We start from the raw sequence: 22,585 nt of genomic DNA on the forward strand, positions 1-22,585 counted from the left end.
GGGTATCATTACGGGCTGTGAAAGAGAGCCTTAGATATAAGAACTTTCAGTTCCTTTCACTCATTTCTTCGGTAGAAGTCTTCAATATTTTATTTTAAGAAAATAATGCACTGATAGCATTACTGTTAATAAATTTATTTAAATTCTTTTCAGAAATATCAACCTGAGGTTTACATTTTTGTTTGACTTTTTAAAAGTGAATTTAGAGCTTAATATTATAGAACATAAAAGGTGAACTACATGATTTGGGAACACACTGATCCAGACCATATATTCTACCCAGTTTAAACGTCATGTTCATTGCTGTTTCCATTGTGCTGTTTGATCATAATGAGAATTCTACCAGTTATGGTTCAACTTTTGGCAAAATAAAACCCTCTTTATCTTCATTTTTATAAGCACAACAATTTCTATTTAAAAACATATGGGTTAAGTAAATTTAAGTTCTTATTGTGTACTCACTGAAGTAGCTTCATTATTGGGCTATAATTTTTTCAAGTAGAGAAGTAAACCTGCGTCACCCTGCTTCAACCTCTAATATAAACAAACGATAGCCAACTCCTATCACTGGCAAATAACGTTTTGCAAAACTTATAGCTTCTTCATGTCATTCTCTTTCCTACCTCAAACATGCTGATTCTTCCAGATTTAACTTAGAGATATTTTTCTTCCAATTCTTTACTCGTGTTCTGAACATTTTTTAAACACTCTGAAATGATTCATAATCCTCTGAAATTTTGATGTCAAGAATGGACTGAATTTTACGACTAAATATGCAGCCCTATTCAAAGTCCTTGCATAACCACATGAAACATTTCCGGAAGAAGAATTGCTGGTTGGTATTTTCTGAAAATTTAAGTTGCATATCTAATGCTTTTTCTTTCCAGAAAGAGTAAGGTATGTTATATATTATTAAGAATTCATTTTGCTACTTATATTGCAGCAGTATTTGCTGTTTTTATATGAATTCAATGTCTTGTTGATGTTTCAAAGGATATCTTGTTTGATTTCTTATTTCTTCAATAGTGCTCTTCAGTAGTGCTCTTAAGACTTGTCTTTTACTTTTATTTCCTCTCTATTATTTAAAATATAACTACAAATTATCATTTCAAGGATACTTCTGGTTGTACTTACATAATAACACCTACCTTCTCCTACCCTCTGGCATCCATAATGCCTGACAACCACTAATCTTTTCTCCCTCTCTATAATTTTGTCATCAAGAATGTTATACAAATGGAATCATACAATATGCAACATTTTTCATCTCCATTTTCAGTGAGCATAATTCCTGTGAGATTTATCTGCATTATGGTGTAGCGCAGCTTACTTCTTTTTTTATTGCTGAGTAGTGTTCCAAGGTATGAATGTACCACAGTTGTTTATCCATTCACTAGCTGAAGAACGCCTGAATTGCTTCCAGTTTTGAGCTATTATGAATAAAGCTACTGTGAACATTTTACATAGGTTTTTTGTGAACACTACTTCTCGTTTCTCAAGGATATATGCCCAAGAATTCAACGTGTTGAGTAATAAAATAACTGCATGTTTAGTTTTATAAGAAACTGCTAAACTGTTTTCCAGAGTAGTTGTATCATTCCACATTCCCACCAGCAATGTATGAGTGATCCACTTTCCTCACATCTTTATCAGCATTTGGTTTTGTCACTACTTTCTAATTTTAGCCATTCTGATACTCGTGTAGTAATAAGTTCATTGTAGTTTTAAATGATGTTGAATATTTCTCATGTGTACCTTCATCAATAAAGTGTCTGTTCATGTCTTTTGCCCATTTTCTATTTGAATTATTTCCTTTTTAATGTTGAGTTTTGAGAGTTTATTATAAGTTCTAGACGCAGTGTTTTGTCAGACATATGGCTTGCAAGTGTTTTCTCCAAGTCTGTGTCTTTTTTTTTTTCCTTTTAACAGGGTCTTTCACAGAGCAAAAGTTTTAAATTTCGATGAGGTTCAATTTAATCAATGTTTTATGTTTTACATTTAAGTCTGTGATCCATTCTGAGTTCATTATTTTGTATAATGTATGATGCTTAGGTCAAGGTTTATTTCATTCCATGGATATACAGTTGCTCCAGTACCATTTATTGAAAAGTCTAACCTTCTTCTATTAGGTTGCTTTTGAACCTTTGTCAAAAATCAGTTGGCCTGATGCCTCCAGATCCGTTTTTCTTTCTCAAGATTGCTTTGGTTATTCAGGATCTTTTGTGTTTCCATACAAATTAAGAAATTTTTTGTTCTAGTTCTGTGAAAAATGCCAGTGGTAGTTTGATAGGGATTGCATTGAATCTGTAGATTGCTTTGGATAGTATAGTCGTTTTCACAATGTTGATTCTTCCAATCTAAGAACATGGTATATCTCTCCATCTCTTTGTATCATCTTTAATTGCTTTCATCAGTGTCTTATAGTTTTCCGCATACAGGTCTTTTGTCTCCTTAGGTAAGTTTATTCCTAGGTATTTTATTCTTTTTGTTGCAATGGTAAATGGGAGTGTTTCCTTAATTTCATTTACAGATTTTTCATCATTAGTGTATAGGAATGCAGAGATTTCTGTGCATTAATTTTGTATCCTGCTACTTTACCAAATTCATTGATTAGCTCTAGTAGTTACTTGTAGTGAGGTGGATGGACCTAGAGTCTGTCATACAGAGTGAAGTAAGTCAGAAAGAGAAAAACAAATACCGTATGCTAACACATATATATGGAATCTTAAAAAAAAAAATTGTCATGAAGAACCTAGGGGCAGGACGGCAATAAAAATGCAGATCTACTAGAGAATGGACTTGAGGATACAGGGAGGGGGAAGGATAAGCTGGAACAAAGTGAGAGATTGGCATGGACATATATACACTACCAAATGTAAATCCGATAGCTAGTGGGAAGCAGCTGCATAGCACAGGGAGATCAGCTCAGTGCTTTGTGACCACCTAGAGGGGTGGAATAGGGAGGGAGACGCAAGAGGGAAGAGATATGGGGATATATGTATATGTATAGCTGATTCACTTTGTTATAAAGCAGAAACTAACACACCATTGTAAAGCAATTATACTCCAATAAAATAAATAAATAAATAAACACTCAAGGAAAAAAAATCAGTTGGCCATATTTATATGGGCCTATTTCTGGATTTTCCATTCTTTTCCATTTATCTGTGGTTGTATCTCTATAATATACTTTTTTTTAGTATAGCTTGGTAGTAAGCCTTAATATTGCATAGAATAATTCTTTCCATTGTATTCTTCTTGTCAAGATTGTTTTAGCTATTCTTGACTCTGTGTGTTTCCATATTATTTTAGAATAAGTTTGACTACATATCTACAAAAAAAAACCTTGCTGGGAATTAACACTAATCAGATACATCAATTTGGGGATAAATGGCATCTTCAGTCTTCCAACCCATGAACACAGTACATCTCTCTGTTTATTTAGGTCTTCTTTGATTCCTTTCAACAGTATTTTGTAAACTTCAGCAGAAAATCTGGTATGCATTTTATTAAGTTTATATGTTACATTTTATTTGCGTTTTTGTAGATAGCATGTTGTTTTTAAATTCAGTTCCCACATATGCTTTGTTAATACATAAAAATGAGATATTTTGTGTTGGTTTGGTATCTTACAAATCACTGAAAGAGCTTAATAGTTCTAGGAGATTTTTGGAAATCCCTTAGGATTTTCTTCATAGACAATCATGTCATCTTCAAACAGGGACAATTTTATTTCTTGCATTTCAATCTGTATACCTTTGTCTAATTTTGCTATCAGGGTAATTCTGGCATCATAAAATGAATTAAGAAGTTTCTCCTCCTTTTTCTTTTTCTGAAAGAGAATGGATAGAATTAGTGTTCATTCGTCTTTAAATGATTGGTAGAATTCTCCAGTGAAGCTATTTGGGCATAGAAATTTATTCTTCAGGAAACTTAATTATGAATTCAATTTCTTTAATGGTTACAGGACTGTTCAAATGATCGATTTCACTTTTGTTGAGTTTTTATATTATTTGGCTTAAAATGAATTGGTCCATTCATTAACCTAGATTGAATTTATGAGCGTAAGTTATTCATAGTATTCCCTTCTTATACTTTTAATGGCTGTAGGAACTGTAGTTATATCACATATATATGTAATTTGTGTTTTTTCTCATCTTATTTTTGTCAGTTCTGCTAGAAGTTCATCAATTTAATTTTATTTTCAAAGAAAGAACTTTTTTATTTCATTGTTTTTCTGTATTATTTTCTGATTTTCAGTATCATTGATTTCTGCTCTTGTCCCTATTATTCTACTCTTTACCTGCTTTGCATTTATTTTACTATTAGTTTTCTAGTTTCTCAAGTTAAAATTTAGATTTGCTCTGTTTTCAATGTAAATATTTTGTGCTATAAATTTTTTTCTCAGAACAGTTTTACCTGCATCCCACATATTTTGATATTTTGTATTTTCCTTTTTATTCAGTTCTATGAATTTAATTTCCTCTGAGAATTTCTCTTCAAACCATGATTATTAAGAAGTGTATTGTTTAACTTCAAAGTGCATGGAGATTTTCTTGTTGTCTCTCTGTTATTAATTTTTAGTTTAATTTCATTATGGTCATTATGATTTCAATTCTTTTAAAGTTGTTGAGGTTTGTTTTATCACCTAGTATTTGCTCTGTCTTGAAGAATGTTTCATGAGTCCTTGAAAAAATGTGTATCTAGCTATTGTGTAGTGTTCTATAAATGTCAATTATATTATTGTGGTTAATTGTGTTCTTCAGATCTTGCATATCCTTGCTGATTTTCTCCTTAGTAGGTCTATCTGTTTCTGAGAGGGGGATTGCTGAATTCCCTAACTATAATTATGATTTTGTGATTTCCAAAAAAAATTTATTTATTTGTCTGCTTCAGGTCTTAGTTGCAACATGCGGGGTCCTTGTTGTGGCATGCGGGATCCTTCATTGTGGTGCTTGGGCTCTTCGTTGTGGTGCATGGGCTTCTCTCTAGTTGTGACGCATGGGATCCAGAGTGCACAGGCTCAGTAGTTGCGGCACATGGACTCTCTACATGTGGCACACAGGCTTAGTTGTCCTGTGGCATGTGGGATCTTAGTTCCCCAACCAGGGATCAAACCTGAGTCCCCTGCATTGGAAGGCAGATTCTTAACCACTGGGCCATGAGGGAAATCCCGATTTTGTCATTTTTTTGAAGAGCATTTAGATGTCAACTTAATCACTTTATAATTCTTAGAATTATGGTGGAATGTGATCTTTTTCAAAAATTGAGGTAAAATTGACATATAACATTGTGTAAGTTGAAGGTGTACAATATGTTGATTTGATACATTTACATACTATAGTATGATTACCACCTAGAATTAGCTAACACCTCTATCATGTCACATAATTATCATTTCTTTTTTGTGGTGAGAACATTTAAGATCTAGTCTCTTGGCAACTTCGAAGTATATAATACAGTATTGTTGACCATAATCACTACACTGTGCATTAGATCTCCAGAAGAATGTGATCTTGAGAGTTCTTCTTTTGCCACTACAAATTTCTTCCTCAGAAAGTACAGAGAGATAAAATAACAGAAATTTGAAATATTCCATATAGGTAGTGACAAAACACACACATTTGGCATTGGAAAAAGTAGCAAATCGTAACCAGTTGGTCTCTAGAAGTCCAAGTAGATGCCGAAGAATTAAGTTCTGTGTAGGTCTTCTGGTCCTCTATAATATGCTCATATCATGTGAAAATTGCACAGCATTTCTTAATAGGCAAAGTTGACTTGACTTTTTGTGATAAGTAAATATTGAGTAATAGTAGTTGTACTAGGGCATATAGCAAAGCAATCACTAACAAAGTTGTGAATAGAACCAAGTTTATCTCACTTTCATGCTCTGCTTAATAGACTCACTGGCCTTACATATGTAAATCTATTTTACCATCTCAGCACAGAGACTTCTATTAAATTTGAAATGAGAAGGCTTTTTTCTTAGTTTGGGCCTTTGTATTCCACAGTCACCAAAGACCTATAACTAAGGGAGAATTTAGGAACAGTCTTCCTGGTAGTGCTATTATCTAATGAATCACATCTGATTTTGTTGGCTAGATAGTCTCAGAAGAAAGTAGTATACTGTATCCAGAGTTCAATATTTGCTGATTCAGTACATCTTTATGTAACAGGAAAATAAGAAAACTCTGCAGTAAGCATGTTGAACAAGGTTTTAATTAAAAGCAGTTCTACAACTGGCAGCAGACTCTGTCCTGTTTTTACAAAATTCTTCAAAATATTTTAAAATAATTTCTACCTTTACTTATTATAAAGGCAGTTACATTCTTCTGACTGATATGAATAAGAATTATTTTCAGCTTATATAATTAATAGGGTAACGAATTTACTTATATATTATATTCAGCCAGCACTGGGTGTGTGTGAAATAAAAAACCCACCCCTATCTCCCTAGTGTATGACCTCAACTTTGGAGAAGATAATAGAAATGGCTTATGTAAGAGATTAGTTCCTGATGTTTACAGACTTAAAATCCACAGAATGTGCTCTTTGTTCAAAAGCAGAAATGGGAGCTTGGTCATGTAGTCAATGACTTATTTACATATCATGTTTTTAAATATGTCCTCAAGTATAAATTCTATTAGTAGCTTCCAACTTACATCTCTTTCTGGAAGTTGGAAGTTGCTAATAGAATTGTGACAGCAGTTTCTTTCTCATCCTCCCTTACTCTTATTTATGCCAAGTGGCAATCTGACTTTATAAGGAAAAGGCTAATCAAAAAAGCCTGCAGCTTTTTCAATTTTCAAAAAGAGCACTGTGTTTGAGGTTTTATAAGCCATGTTAAATGTCCTCAGTTCTCCAGTGACTTTGATAAATTACTTTAAAGAAATTTTGTTATAATGAAACAAATCCCCAGGATATACATTTCTTTCATTGCCTCATCTCCTTATTTTTCTCATGATTGCCCTGGGACTCTTTGAGAACATCTGGGAGAGTTCTGATTACAAAATCTGAACTGTTTTGAGCACAAAGCAGTTTGTAATTCTGATTTTCTTTGTTTGTAATGCTGAATCTTGTTGTGTTCTCATCCCTTCTTCAGTCTTTTCAGATAGATACCAGGTTCCAAAATCTCTTTTAAATGGGTTAAGTAAACTTAAGTTCCAGAGAGTTAGGATTTCTCATCACTTGAGGGAAATCTGATATAACAGGTTTCATTACATCTCAGTTGATATCATGTAGGATGAAACAATTTAATATAAAGAGGGACAAGGGCTATACTACAGGGATCTTGGGTTGCAAAGCCAAATTTCTTAATTTCAGTAAGATAGCGCCAGGTACAGTTCCTGTAGGAACTGGTTCATACACTCATTAGGACCTTTTACTCAAAATGTCAAATTGAAATTCATTGAAGTTAGAGACTGGATTATGCTTCATTCCTGTGTGAATCCCCAATACCTAACACAGAGCCCTGCACACAATATTCACCAACTGTTTCTTGAATTGAATTTAAATACAATTGATAAATAGGTAAGAAGATAGGTTAACTGATAAATAATCATGTTTTAGATCATGGGTCCCATTACCATTTTAAAGATACTTAGTAAAAGTTAAACCACCAAAAGTTAAATTGGTAAGCATAATTTTTAATAATCTGTTTTTTTCTGTTATATGTGATATTAAGATAAAATTACCATTATCATATATCAGCTTGATATATTACCATTATCATATATCAGCTTGATATATTGCAGCCCTTGTACTGAATGGTATAGTAATCATCATAACTATCACTTATTTGGTTTTCTATGTTCCTAGGATTTTACAGCTATTATTTAATAATCTCAAAACAAGGTATGAGTTAAGGTATTGTTATTTCATTATGTTAAAAAAAATACAAAAATGAAAATTTTAAATAACTTTCCCAAAACTCTATGGCTGAGATTTGAATTCAGATATACTTGACTCTAAAACCTGAATTCTTAACCGTTTTTGATGGAATCAGCACTGGATTAAGAATGAGACCAAATTTTATACTAAGCTTTGGTAATAGCTCTGTGTCATCTTGGGCAAGTGATTTAAAATTCTTTGGCCTCTTTCTCATTTTGAAAATAAAAGTGGAACAGTTAATGTATAAAGTCCCTTTAGTTTTAAATGTAATTATTCAATGATCATGGATAGTTGTTAATTTCAGTCACTGTTACTTCTTTTCTACCAAGAACAGCAGAGTTGTGACCAGGGCAATGGGGCAGCAGCCATTCCTGTGCACTCTCACTTGTATTATATAAGAAATAAGTAACTTATGAATTAAGTCACTTCTGACTATAGAGGAAAATAAAATCAATTTAAGGTGGGAAGGAACCTAAGAATGCATCTAGTTAAAGGCCCTGATTTTCCAAATAAGGAAATTTGAAACTTAAGAATTTATGATTTGCCTAAGTTACATAATTACTTTGTCAGAGACTGGACTACATCCAAAATCTTAGTATATTATTCTTTCTACTATAGTATGATGTTGATTTCATTCATGAAGATCTTAAAATTCAGAGGTAAGAATCGAAGCGTAAATGGAGTTACACAAAATCATAAAAAAACACTGAGAAATCTGCATCTAAAACAAATCAGTTCATCTGTGCATTCAGTCAAAAAACATTCATCAACAACCTCTGTCTCAAGACTGCTTACATAAGGCCTGATATCTGACAACAAAGAGCTTCCTGCTCAGGGGAGGAAGCAGAGAAGTAAATAGACTGTTACAAAAGACTGTAGTAAATTCTATGATGGAAGAAAGCACAAGCTACTCCAAACTAGCACTTCTTACTCAGATTGGGTGGGTTAAGGCACTGATCTCCAGGTACTTTTCTCATTTACCCTCTAAAAAGATTTTTAAAACTCATGTACTCTCTTGCCAATTTTAAGTTGATATTTAAAATTTTTCATCAGCAATGTACATAGTTCCAAAGGATTTCATTTATAGCATATCATAAATATTGATTTTTAAAAATAAAACTGTCTCTCTTTTAAGTGTATCATATCCAATGAAATTTAAACTGCAAAGCAATATGTCACTCACCACCATCCGTTAAAGTATACATGAACAAGCTCTTCTTTGGCAGCCAGAAAGTTTCCATCATTCCTTTTAATATGAACTCATATTTCCATTTCAATTCTTCTATTGAAGTTTTTCAAGTGTAATAGACTTACACTTAAAAATATTTTCTTGATTGTTCTAATATCATTTCTACAACAAAAATATTTACATAGATTATATAAATTGTAAATATAATTCTAATGTACATTATATATAACAAAATTTGTTATAATTATGTAATATAATTAAATTTAAATGAAATAATTTATATTAATAATATAAATGAATTATATAAATTTTAGCTTATATATATGTTTCACTTTCCTGGAATCTTAGGGCTCTAACTGCTAAAATAGTTTGTCTAGAGTCATCACTGTAATGTTTATTACTGACAACTGATAAAACAACAGAAACCTGTGACTAATTTAATGAGATGGATAAGACTTATTTTCAATTAGTATTTCATGTGTTTGCCATGGAATATTAATTAATGCTTGAATAAAGCAGGTTACAAAACAATATTAGTATTTGTCTTTATGATTGACAGCAATTATGTTCATAATTATGCCTTTGACAGAATTTATATGGTTTATATCAACTGAGGGGGAAGGAACTTGATCCTAATTGAATTAAACTGATTTTTAAGGTTCAGGACAAATTTAGGCATGGATAATTTTTGTCATAATGCACTATGTGAAAATTGGTACCAAGGAAAGAAACCAAGATACTGGACCCCTAGTAATTATGCAGCTTGCAAAAGTGTATTAATAATTATTGTTAATTGTTTATTAATTGTTGATTTTATTTGTAGAATCCACAATATTCTACAAATAATTAATAGGAATAAATAATGAACAAATACATATGTGATTGCAAGGAATCTTGGAAATATGAAAAATTGCCTAAATTTAAAAAAGGATATAATAAGTGAATGTTTAACTTTATAAGAAGTCACCACATATTTTTTTTTCCAAGGGATTGTATCATTTTGCATTCCCACTGAAAGTGCATAGAAGTGTCCATTGTTTCAACTCTTTGCCAATACTTGGTATCACTAGCTTTTTAAATTAGCTACTCATAGGTGCATAGTGTTTTATATCATTGAGGTTTAATCTGATTTCCCTGAAAACTTATGATGTTGAGCATACTTTCATGATTTATTTTTTATTCATATGTCTTGTTTGGCCATATATCTGTTTAATTCTTTTGCCTTAAAAAAAAAATCTTATTATTGTGTTGTAAGAGTTCCTCATATATTTTGGACCAAAGTCTTTTTCTTTTCTTTTTTTAATCAGAAGTGAGTTTTGCTAAATTTTCTCTTTTCATTTTCTTAATAGTATCTTTTAAAAAGCAAAATATTTAAAATTTTATATAGTCAAATTTATCATCTTTTAGCAGTCCACCCTTAGATGTCTACCCAAGTTTAGAAAATATATGTCCCTACAATGACTTTTACAATGACTTGTACTTGTTTTATTCATAATAGCCCCAAAATGGAAACAACTCATATGTCTATCGAATAGTAAATGGATAAACAAAATATTGCATATCCATACAATGGAATACTAACTAGCAATAAAAATAACTGAGATACACATACCATAAATGAAAATCAAATTTATTATGGTAAATGAAAAATGCCAGAAATGACTATATGCTATATGATTCTATTTATGTGAAATCCTACAAAAGAAAAAACTCTTCAACAGAAAGCAAATCATTGTTCCTAGGGTTCTGGGGGGAGGGGAAGGGGGTTGACTACAAAATGGCACAAGGGAACTTTTTGAAGTGTTGCAAATGTTCAGTATCATGACTGTGGAGGTTGTTAAACAAATGTATATATCTGTCAAAACATTGAATTGTATACTTAAAATTGGTGAATTTTATTACTTATAAATTACAAATCAGTTTTAAGATTTACTAAACATCTAACATGTGTAAGGCTCTGGGCTAAATGTTGTCCAGGGTATAAAGGTAAATAAGATGAAATTCTAACCTTCGAAAGGACATCTCGTAAGAGATGGAGGAAACATCAAAAAGATTCTAACACAATGTATAATGTGATGTATGTAGTAAGAGAGATGTAAAATGCTATGAAAACACCTAAGAGGAAGATATTATAGAATAAAGATATTTTATATATATGAGGGACCTTGGAGATCATCTAGCCTAGTTGTTCTCAAACCTTAGCAGGAATTAGAATTACCTAGAATCTGTGTTAAAACACAGATTACTTGGTCCCATCTTCAGAATTCTTGATTTATTAAAGCTCAGGTGTGCACCGAGAATTTGCATTTCTAAGTTCCCAGGTGATGCTGATGCTGCTGGTCCAGGGACCACACTCTGAGGATCACTGATCTAGTTCACATATTCTCAGTCTACACATGAGAAAACTGAGTCTGAGAGAGGTGAAAACTAGCCCAAATGTGTATAGATCATTAGTGACAGAACTGGGGTGAAGATCCAAGTCCCCTGGTTACAGTTGAGTTTTCCTTTTCTGAATGCATGCTTCTTTGGAGCAAGATGTGAAAGGAGGAGAAAGATTTCTAAAGATTAATAACTAGGGCTTCCCACACCTAAGGAGCAGGGGCCCAGGTAAAAGGGTACAGCAAGTACAATATTTCAGTTTGGCTAAAGGGTCGAGTGCAGGAAATGTGACAGAATTGTTCGCTTAAGTGGTTATGTATTGAGTGGCCTGAGGGAGAAAGCCAACTGACAGCTAGGATGCTGTAAAATCTAGTTGAGAGGTAAAAAAAAGGCCACCAGTTAACATTAAGGGAATAACAATGAAGTAACAAATTGTCTATTTACGGTTCAGAAGGTAATCAGTTATCTCTTTTTGAACTAGAAAGGATCCCTAATAATAAATTCAGAGTAACAAGCTGAAATTCAGTTACAGAATTTCTGTAAATTCAATACAATACAATACAATTCTGAAATTCAGTATACAGAAGACCTTGGGTGTAAAGGAAAAAAAATCATAGTCAATTGAATTTTAAATATCAGGATTAACTCTCTAATGTTGCGTGAGAAATATACTCTGAATATTTCAGATTTATGAGTTTGAATGATCAATAGTTTGAAAAGCAACATTAATTTCCTAAGCCAGGTCTAAATTTTTTTTATTAATAACTCAAAATAAATAGAAACCATATTCATGTCTTCTGGCTCCTGCCATCCATCTTAGTAAATTAAAATAAAATAAAATAAATGGAAAAGATAAGGAAATTTAATAAATTATAAGTTTAGAGAACTAAATATATTTTGTTTAAGGGGTTGAAAAATTTTAACTTTAGAGTCAGTTTTTAGTGAATATATTCTTCAAGATTATGCTTTGTACAAAACTACATGAAGGGTTTTATTTGAAGGGAAATTAAAGGAGGATTTAGCTCATGAATTTAATTTCCTAAATCTGACTTCTATTCTTTTTTTTTTTTTTTTTTACCCACAGAAAGTCAGCACAAAATTTCACAATTAGACTCATCTGGCATTATGTTCTACAGGAAGACTAAAAACTAAAGGATTTTTTGTGTAGCTAAAAGACTATGTATTTATTGGGGTTTCAATTCATGCTTGTGGGGTGGTACCTTTATATTTTATCCAGTATTTTGAGAGACATCAAGAAGCCAGGGGAAATCATGAGGTTGGAATAAGTATCTCTGATGTTCCTTGAATTAATGGATTCTTTTCAACTCTTCTGAAAAATCAGAAAAATTAGTACCATTTCCACTTGCTCCAAGGATTAGACTGTGCCATTAGTCATCCATCCCAATGCTCTGTCAGGACAGCTGCTTCTACACAGTCTGGTATGTGATGCAATTCATACTATGTGCGTCCCATGGTCATTCCTGCAACCACTTTGCTGTGAAGTGGGTCCCTTAGTCGAACGCTATTGTATGTGAGAGTCCCTGTTTGTAGATCTGCAGTATGTAAGCCGCTGAATAGGCATGCCGTTTGAGACTCTGCAGAGAGAAAGAGCAAACCAATATCTCCAATATGTATACATCCCTGTGAAGATAAACACTGGCCCTTCTAGAATGAAGAGGGTCCAAAGTAGATGACTTGCTATCAGTGGTCAGTTGCTTTCCTTGAGGAACAGTGCCACACTAAGATCTCAGCAATGGTTTCTGTGGCTGCTGGGTTGGACATCCAGAGATGTCTGTAGCCTTACTAAATGGAAGCCCATTGAATCATTTTATCTACTCAGTTTTCAGTGCCTCTCCAGGGTGAATGTTTTCTCGTGGATATTATTAATACTATGCAATAACAAAAATCTTCACACCAGCCCCATTTCCTTATGCTCATTCACATGTCTCCACTGCAGACATCCATGTCTCTGATCCTCTACTCCTCTTCCTTCCAGTATGCCTATAATGCTGCCCCTGTTCATTAGTGTTTTGTACCCATGCATCATGCTGATACCTCCATATACCAAACTTAGGCTTTTTCCTTCTCTTTGATCCGGATGTGCAAAATCCTCATGTGGCCACGGGAAAATGAAAACTGAAGGAAGGTCACAGGAGCAACTCTGGTGGGTGATATGGGGATATGGACCATGCATCTTATTCAGGCCCTTGATCTTCCTCAAACTTGATTACATTTTCTTCTTATGATGGACTGTCCTGGGCGCTTCTGACATTATGCTTGACTGGTCTGATGGAACACAGCTTAGAATGAGCAGTTTCAGAGACATGGTTATTTGGTACCCGGCGGAAATTATTCTCCATCTTCCAGGGCTCAGTAACTTACAAGAAGCTGTTTCTCAAAAGGAGTATAATTCTCCTCTGCTGGTAGCATGGCCATGGTCCAGAACCCGACGGGCCTGTGTTAGGATTCTCCCTCCGGGGCTTGTCGTTAACGCCGCACTGCACCTTTTTAACCACTTACTCGTCAGACACAACGGGGATGGATCATTTGGCCCAACTGGCAGGGCTGTTTGCAGCCTAAATTTTCTGCAGAGCCCTTTACTGCTTTTGACTCTACTCAGAGCTGGCAGCCTTTTCTGTCACCGGGTATATCAGCCAGAAAAGTAGACTTACATGTAAAATCTGTTGCCTCTAGAACCCAACAACCCCTCCAAGCATGATACTTCCTTCTCTGTAATAAGGGGCCAAGATTCAGGAGTTTATCTTTTACTTTGTAGGGGTTATATCAGCATACTCCTACCACAGGCCCTTTTAAAATTCACTGAAGTGTCATGTCCTTGAACCTTCATAGGGATTATCTTACTGCCTCTGAAGTGCATGTGTCTTACCAAAGCCTCCAGAATCTTAATAAACTCTTGCTCATTCTGATTGAACTGTAAAATGTCATCAATGTGACGAATCAATGTGATGTTCTGTGGGGTACTTCTCGCACATGGTCTGTGTCTCTTTGGACTACATCATGACAGAGGTTACTAGAGTTAACATATTTCTGGGGCAAAACTATAAATAAATATTATTATTTGTCTCCCATGAAAGTGTACAGGGTATGTTGTTTTTTATGAATTGGATACAAAAGAATGCAGTTGCCATATAATTGGCCACATACCATACACCTGAGACGTTATTAGTCGCCTCATGCAAGCATACCATGTTCAGCACAGCAGCTCTGATTGGGGCTTTGTGTAGACCACAGTCATTCTCAAAAATCTGTCCAGTTTGCACAGGGACCAGAGTAGCATACTAAATGAATATATGATGAGAACCATCACCATTGCATCCTTGAAGGTCATAGCACTTATTCTCCAGGCTTGAGGCCCCAAGTGGGATCATCCCAGTTGCCAAGTATGGCAGTCCCCATTATGTATTCAATGACCAGAAAATGAACTCAGTGGTCCTATTGAAAGCTAGACTATATCAAGACTCTCCATTTATTATCTGGCCTATAGGTCACCCTTTTGATGAGAGAGGTCACAATGATGATTCAAGTTTCCAGGCATCACATCCACTCATACCAAATGTCCAATGGTCTTTGAAATATCTGAATAGTATATTTACTCCAATTTATAGACACCTGAGTAAATGGCTACAGTCCCCTTTGCAGATAAATAAGAAACGGAAAGCATACATAACAAACAGCTAATAACTATCCTGCTATAAATGGAATCATAGCTCATGTTACTTATGCCAGTTACCTTAGTGATTCATTCATGCCTACTGAAAACACTAAGGGCCTATTTTGGGACTAGATGCTTGGGTTCATATAAAAAAGAGTTCAGATACAAGGCTAGGAGGTTCTGAAATCTGTCAAACTTCTCATTTGACAGAGCATATGAATTTAAGAAACAGTTTTTAAAGACAGTTGTTGGTAATTTAAAGGGATATAAGCATATTTTATTGATGATATTTAATGATGATATTTATGCTATTCCTTTAAGGAGTTCTAAACTCCTACTTATGCAATTATTTTATTATTCATTTTCTAAAATGGCTCTAGACCCTTTAAAAAGATTGAGAGAAAAACATTTAAGTTAATGGATTAAAATAATGTAGATATTGACTTGTAGTTATCACATACCACACTGCACAACTACAGGAAGCACCATTCACAGGGACTATGATGTGATTGACACCTCCTATGGTGTGCAGCACACGGCCAATACAATTGCATGTAAAGGCCCTATAATTCTGTTACCTGCAATCATGGCGTAGGCAGAGACTATCACGCAGGAATTAGTAGGAACGTTTTGCCTCATTCTCACACTTGAGAGCCTTGAATTTAACATTTGGATAAATCCAAATGAGGTTATATACCCCATTATTATAATGTTTATGTGCTATAAAGTTTTAATTTGGTAAATGTAAATATTTAAAATGTACAATGAATTTTTAAAACATTGCTATTTTGTTCTTTAGCAAACAGCATTAAAAAGCAATTGAGCAAGCAACAATAAACAAACAAAAACAGAGTGGTCCAGGATTTAGTGCATGCCAGCAAGGTACAGAGATTATTACCATTACCATTTCCATCTATCTTTAAAAAAAAAAGTGAATTGCACAAGACCATATGTTGAATCACAAATGTAGCTTCTTTAATGTTAGTTGATGTTGAGTTTCATCTCTGCAAGATGAGGAAAGAAAACAAAAGAATTGTCTATCATGGCAAGGCAGGTGCTAGCACTTTGTATCCTTGGGAAGATAACCTCTGTTTCATTACCATTCATTGCACTCAGTCCTAGGGATAGAAAAAGGAATATATCTCCCTTCTCTTACAATTTAGACTTGGGGAGAAAGACCAAAGATTTGATCATTATTTCTATGTACCCTGTACATAATATACTATGTGTTGTATACTCTGTGTAATAAATGGTAATTGTGTGCAGCTACATAGGTCTCATACACGTGAAATGAGCCTGCATGGGGGGATTTTTCTCTGGAGACAGATTGAAGATGAGCACTACTGAACCTAGAGTAGTAAGCATTTTATTGACTCCCTGGCATCCATTCCATCCCATCCCATCCCTATTATATACGATTCATTTGGTTAAGGTGGAATTGACCCCCACCCTCAAATCCAAGTGGCTCCTAATTGATATGAACCAATCAGTGCAATCTTATCCCCTTCACCTCAGTAACACATGCAGTAAACCCAGGTTTAGGCCAAACAGTCTGAAGCCTAGATTCTAGACCAAAGTGATCTGTTCAGATTGGTCCAATCTTATTGAAGTTCAGAACTATTATTTGACTGGAAAACAAGGTCTTTCTCTTGGTGGTATGATATGCAGAAATGAGGTTGAAACCTCTGTATGCCATTTCTCCACAACGAAGGAAGCCAGACTGAGGAGATAGTTCTCAGATACCTGCATGTATAACTCCTTCAAGTCTTTGTTTTTAAGCCACTAAAAGTCCATCATGGCTCCTAAGCATGAGTAGAGAAGTAGATTGGACTATGACAGGCTTTAAAACAGCATTTCAAAATTCCAGAAAAAAAGGAAAAAGGAGATTACTGAATGAGCAATGTAGGCACAAACCATGCAGATGTAGTAGTAGAAGAAAAAAATGCTGTAAGAACAAAACAGGAAGGGTGAAACGGGAATCTGGCTGTTCTCAAGCCTGAATGTTCCCCTTTGGCCCAAATGTCAATTGTCAGCTGCAAATAGGAATTTTGAAGAGGAAATACTAAAAGTTTGAGGCAGTTTGGAAGAGGAGAGAGGAAAAAGAAGAAAGAATACAATTAAGAAAGAAAATGACAAACAAGAGACTATTGAGTTATTTAATTATACTTCTGAGATGGAAAATGACATAAGAAATAAAGATAGAAAATTTTATAATGAATATGGCAAGAACACTTGCTCTACTCCACTTTGATACACCTCGTCTTACATTTTCTCCAGCAGCTATTTCAAATCTGTACCACCTCCAAAAGCCCCATCCAGTCCCTGAATGGCTCACTCTATTAATTTAAATTATTCTCCTACCACAAAAATGTGAGACCATCAGGGACCAAATGACTCAGCATTCTACCATTCTAATGACAATAGCATCTCCATCCCCAAGAATCTTTTTTTTCCTTCTCTCAAGTCTCCAAAAAGAAGGTTCCACATATCTATGTTGAGGCTAAAAAACTCCATTTGTACTCTTCATCTCATCTCTAAACTTTGGTTTATCTGTTTTCCCTTCAAACTCTTATTTTCTACAGAATCCTTCCTTTCAGCTCAGATATATGCTTAATCTCTATCTTTGAGAAATTTCTCCAATACAGTATATTGCTTTCTAGCTAGCTTTTCAAAAAAATAAAATAACATAAAGGTTTACACTTGCTTCTTCCACTCATACAATATTATGGAAGCCGCACTGACAGAGAATAAATGATTTGAATATCAAATCCAAAGAACTTCGTCTATGACATTTTATTATTTAATTATTCCTTCTTTGTAGAAACTCTATGCCCTTTGTTTCTCTGACATTTTCTTTTGGTTCTCTTCCTACATATAGGATTCATTTGCTGGAAACATTTTTCCCTGCTATTTAAATTTCTATGTTTCTGACTATATATCTCTTCTCAGTCTCTATCTTCTTCCCTAGGGAACCTAATTCCCAAACCTACATGCTGGTACCTTTCAACTTTATATCTCTACTTAGGCTTCTCTGCAAAGTGTCTGGCCATAGAAACTATTGCCTACTAGGTATTTGCACTAAAATATCTCACTAGAAGTTACGTTTTCTCCACTCATCACTGAGCTCTTGTTTCTGATTTCCTGGCTTGGTTAGAGACAGATAGTCTCCCAAGCAAGAAATACGGGAATCAAGTCAACAGCTACCCTTCATTAGTCGCTAAGCTTATAACCATCTTGTGTGCACTACTACAATAGCTTCCTATTAAATTAGCCTTCTTACTTCCAATCTCACTCTCTTCCATCCTTTCCTCCACATGCTGCCAAGAGGGATATCTCTAATCATGTCATTTTCTTGTTCAAAATTCCCTCAACATCTTCCCATCACCTGCAGCATTAAAGCTAAATTATTGCTAAATGTCTTCAGTAGGCGTATAAGAACCTGCATGTTTTTGTTCCTATATACTTGTCCAGCCACATCTAGCTTATTAATTAACTGCTTAAAATTCTCTACTTAATGCTGCTTCAAGTTCTTGAACTTTTGTGCATGCTATTCCCTCTGCTCTGACTGGTCGTCTCTTTCTCTTTTCAACTCTGAAACGTTCCTATGTATCTTTCAAAACCTAGCTAAACATCATCTACTCAAAAAAATGTGACCTCTGTCCCCAGACAAAAATCCATCCCCCCCACCACTATATTATCATTGTAAATATCTTAAACCTACTTCTTGTACTTTTCACAAAATACTGCCATTTTTGTTCACCATCTCTCTCCTGTTAGTCCATAACCACTTGAAGGTAGAGGCTTTGTCTTACTTATATAGTTTCTATTCCCATAACCTAGAACAGTCTGATTCATATTTTATCTCAATAAAGCCTGGTTCAAATAAATTAAATTTCAATACATACAAGATTTTTAAAGAGAATATATGTTATATGAATGCACTCAATTTAGTAAAGCAACAAGAGGAGCTGTTAGTAATGGGTCATTTAGGAGCCTTGATTATTATGTCTTATTTGTGGCCTATAGAATATTTTATGTAAGCTTCCAAAGAAGCTTTTATATAAGTTTCAGATAATGGGAGAACATGGATTTATTTTGGAGACCGTACAATTACAAAAGGATTAGGACTTCTTCCACATAGCAGATCAAGAATAAAGACTTCTGTTCCTCATTTTCAGTAATGCAACAGTGGATGAAGGCCCAGCTGGGTCCTGGTAAAAGGATATCAGTATATATCAATGGTTTCAGGAAAAGTAGCAGATGGATTAAGAGTTTTAGCTGGAAAATGAGTGAAGGAAAGGGAGCTGTTGTAAGGGCAAGATGATGCATATAGCCTAGATACCAAGTATTGTTTTAGTCAACTGACGTGAGCAATTTTGGTGGAAAAAGACATTCTACAGATGTGGCTGAAGACGTATACATACAGTAAGTTCAGCATGGGGCATTTTATTTTATACAAAAAAAGCATTGGATTTGGGAGTGAATTTTAACTAAATCTTATACGTAGAGGCACTGAAAGTAAACAAATCATTGACGAGGCAAAAAGAAATTAAGGATTTTCTTTCAGAGTTGAGAAAGTGAAGATTTGGACATTTCAATAAATATAAATTGTGACAGCACTGAAAGTAAACAAATCATATACAGTAAGGCAAAAAAAGATTAAGGATTTTCTTTCAGAGATGAGAAAATGAAGAGTTGCAGATTACAATAAATATAAATTGTGAAATGTTGAATTAAAAATGACACCTGTAATCAAGTTCTTTCTTTCTTTTCTTTCTTTCTTTCTTTCTTTATGGCTGTGTTGGGTCTTCATTTCTGTGAGAGGGCTTTCTCTAGTGTGGCAAGTGGGGGCCATTCTTCATTGCGGTGCGCGGGCCTCTCACTATCGCGGCCTCTCTTGTTGCGGAGCACAGGTTCCAGACGCGCAGGCTCAGTAATTGTGGCTCACGGGCCCAGTTGCTCCGCGGCATGTGAGATCTTCCCAAACCAGGGCTCGAACCCGTGTCTGCTGCATTGGCAGGCAGATTCTCAACCACTGAGCCACCAGGGAAGCCCCTCAAGTTCATTTTTGACATTTGGCCTCTAAAACCTTTTTCTCTTTTAGGTAACTTCTCTACCTGGTGAGTCTTGGTAGGGGCAGAGATGGCCTCCAGGAGAAGTGAAAACTCATTTTCTCAGACACAATCTCCCCAGATTCTAACACTTCAACTCAAAGATATTTAATGCAAAGAAACAGGACTAATGAGAAATCCATGCAGGCAAGAGCAGGGCAGCAAATAAAGATGCATCAAGTTCCAAAGCAGCCAATGGTTGTGATTCTGTCAGCCTGCCCAAGTAGTAGCATTCATGGTTTCCACAGTACAATAGCTGCGCCGGTGCACAGTGGTGGTTGCATAGAGGTGTGTATGGAACCAATTCTCTGACATCACTTTAGAGATTGTTCCTGATAGTGTAGTCTCTAAGCACAACTTCTAAATATTCTTTTAAAAATTCCTTTTCTCTTTACAGTGGCCTGGGTTGGTTTATGATATCTAAAATGAAGAAGCTTGACTGGTCATCTACCTTTCTAACTAATCCAGAACTGTAATCTCCTATTGAACATTTACTGCGTGCACAGGGAACTACATTATGTCCTGGGGTGAGCAGGTGGGGAAGAGGTGAATACTGAAATGTAAGACACAGGTCGGCTCTCAGGGGCAAGCAGCATAAAACAACCATAAACTGGGGCAGGATGATGTAAGTCCTATGATGAAGTACAGGCTGTTCAGTACAGAAGAAGTAACAATCATTTCTGACTGATGGAATCATGGGGGGCTTCATAGATGAGATAGGTTTTTAATTAAGTCTAGAAGAATGAGTAAGTTTTTTTGTTTTGCGGTACGCGGGCCTCTCACTGTTGTGGCCTCTCCCGTTGCGCAGCACAGGCTCTGGATGCACAGGCTCAGCGGCCATGGCTCACGGGCCTAGCCACTCCATGGCATGTGGGATCTTCCCGGACTGGGGCACGAACCCGTGTCCCCTGCATTGGCAGGTGGACTCTCAACCACTGCGCCACCAGGGAAGCCTCCATGAGTAAGATTTTTGATAGGGAAATGCCTGGAGTGAAGAAGGTAGGGATTCCTACTGAGGGATGCTAGGCTTAAGGAACATTATAATCAAAAGCAAAGAAGAGGAAGTAGAAAATATAATGGATCAAGATGTAGGCTATTGTTTCATTCAACTGTAATCAAGTACTGAGGAACATGGTCCACTTTCAAGATGGCCTAATTATTTTTAGAAACAAGAGAGTTCCCAGGCACACACATGGGAGGACCTGGGGTTCTCCCACAAGCCTGAGGCCTGAGGGTCACATTTCCAGGTGTCTGGGAAGTGTGACCAGTTCAGTGTCTTGTAGACCCAAGTTCCTCGAGTAGCATCAGGTATACTAAGCCTACCTGAACCTGCTGCTTGTCTCGTGCTATACAGAGTTGCACAAATCATTGAGTCAAACAATAATTTTCAATTTTTTTTGGAGTAGAAATAATTTCTTTAAAATAAATACTATTCAGAAGTCTAATATTTAAAAGAGATAAAGAGGATCTTCTCTGGCAGATGGAAACAAGGGTGATGTCACAGTCCTGCTCTCTGCCCATTTCCCCCTCCTCACCATATCATATTCTTTGACACTTCACGTTGGAACTTCTAAGAATTTGGAGAATTAAAGTTTCTAAACCACCAGGTTATGCAGAAATGGAATTCTATAGAAAAAGTCAGAGACTGCCTTAGGAGGAGATGTGATGGAGGGAATCATACTGACATCTGTTTGATTTCTAAATGAGCTATATCAAAGTCTCTTTGAATCACCTAATCTATATTGTGATATAGAGAGGAGAAAATGAACAAATAAGCTACATATGTAAAGAGTTTATGAGAGCTCACTAAAATTATGAGAAAAAGAGAAAAAATACATGTTATAATTTGGGAGATAAAGACATTATTGGATACAAAATGATAATAATAATAAAGACCAAGATACAACTGTGGAAAACTTGTTGTCAATGGCTATAGAAGAATTAAAAGCATGGGCATAAATATGTATTTATTGCTTTTATAATAAAATCATCTGTGATAATTATAACTGAAGTTATGTTTTTTAATGCTAACAATGTATAAAATAATACAATGAGTGAATCTTTGATTTCTTTGGGTTCAAGACATTATGAAGAATACACTAAGCTGTCAACGTGAGGATTCTAGTGCCAGACCACCCAGGAGCTAATTAGACTCAATAACGGGTGTCTTCTGTTTGCATGGTCGTGTGTCTGTATTCCCGGAGAAAGAAGTTTTCAGAATGTGTTATATTAAACTATACACATATGCCCTGAAGCATGTAGTGAGTTCAAGCATGTTTATTCACTCTTCCATGCCAAACCAGGCAGGGAGAGATGTTTCTAAATCTCCTTTAAAGCAACAAA

Source organism: Monodon monoceros, unplaced genomic scaffold, assembly GCF_005190385.1.
Source record: "Monodon monoceros isolate NGI ecotype Baffin Bay Population unplaced genomic scaffold, NGI_Narwhal_1 Super_Scaffold_6, whole genome shotgun sequence".
Lineage (NCBI taxonomy): Eukaryota > Metazoa > Chordata > Mammalia > Artiodactyla > Monodontidae > Monodon > Monodon monoceros.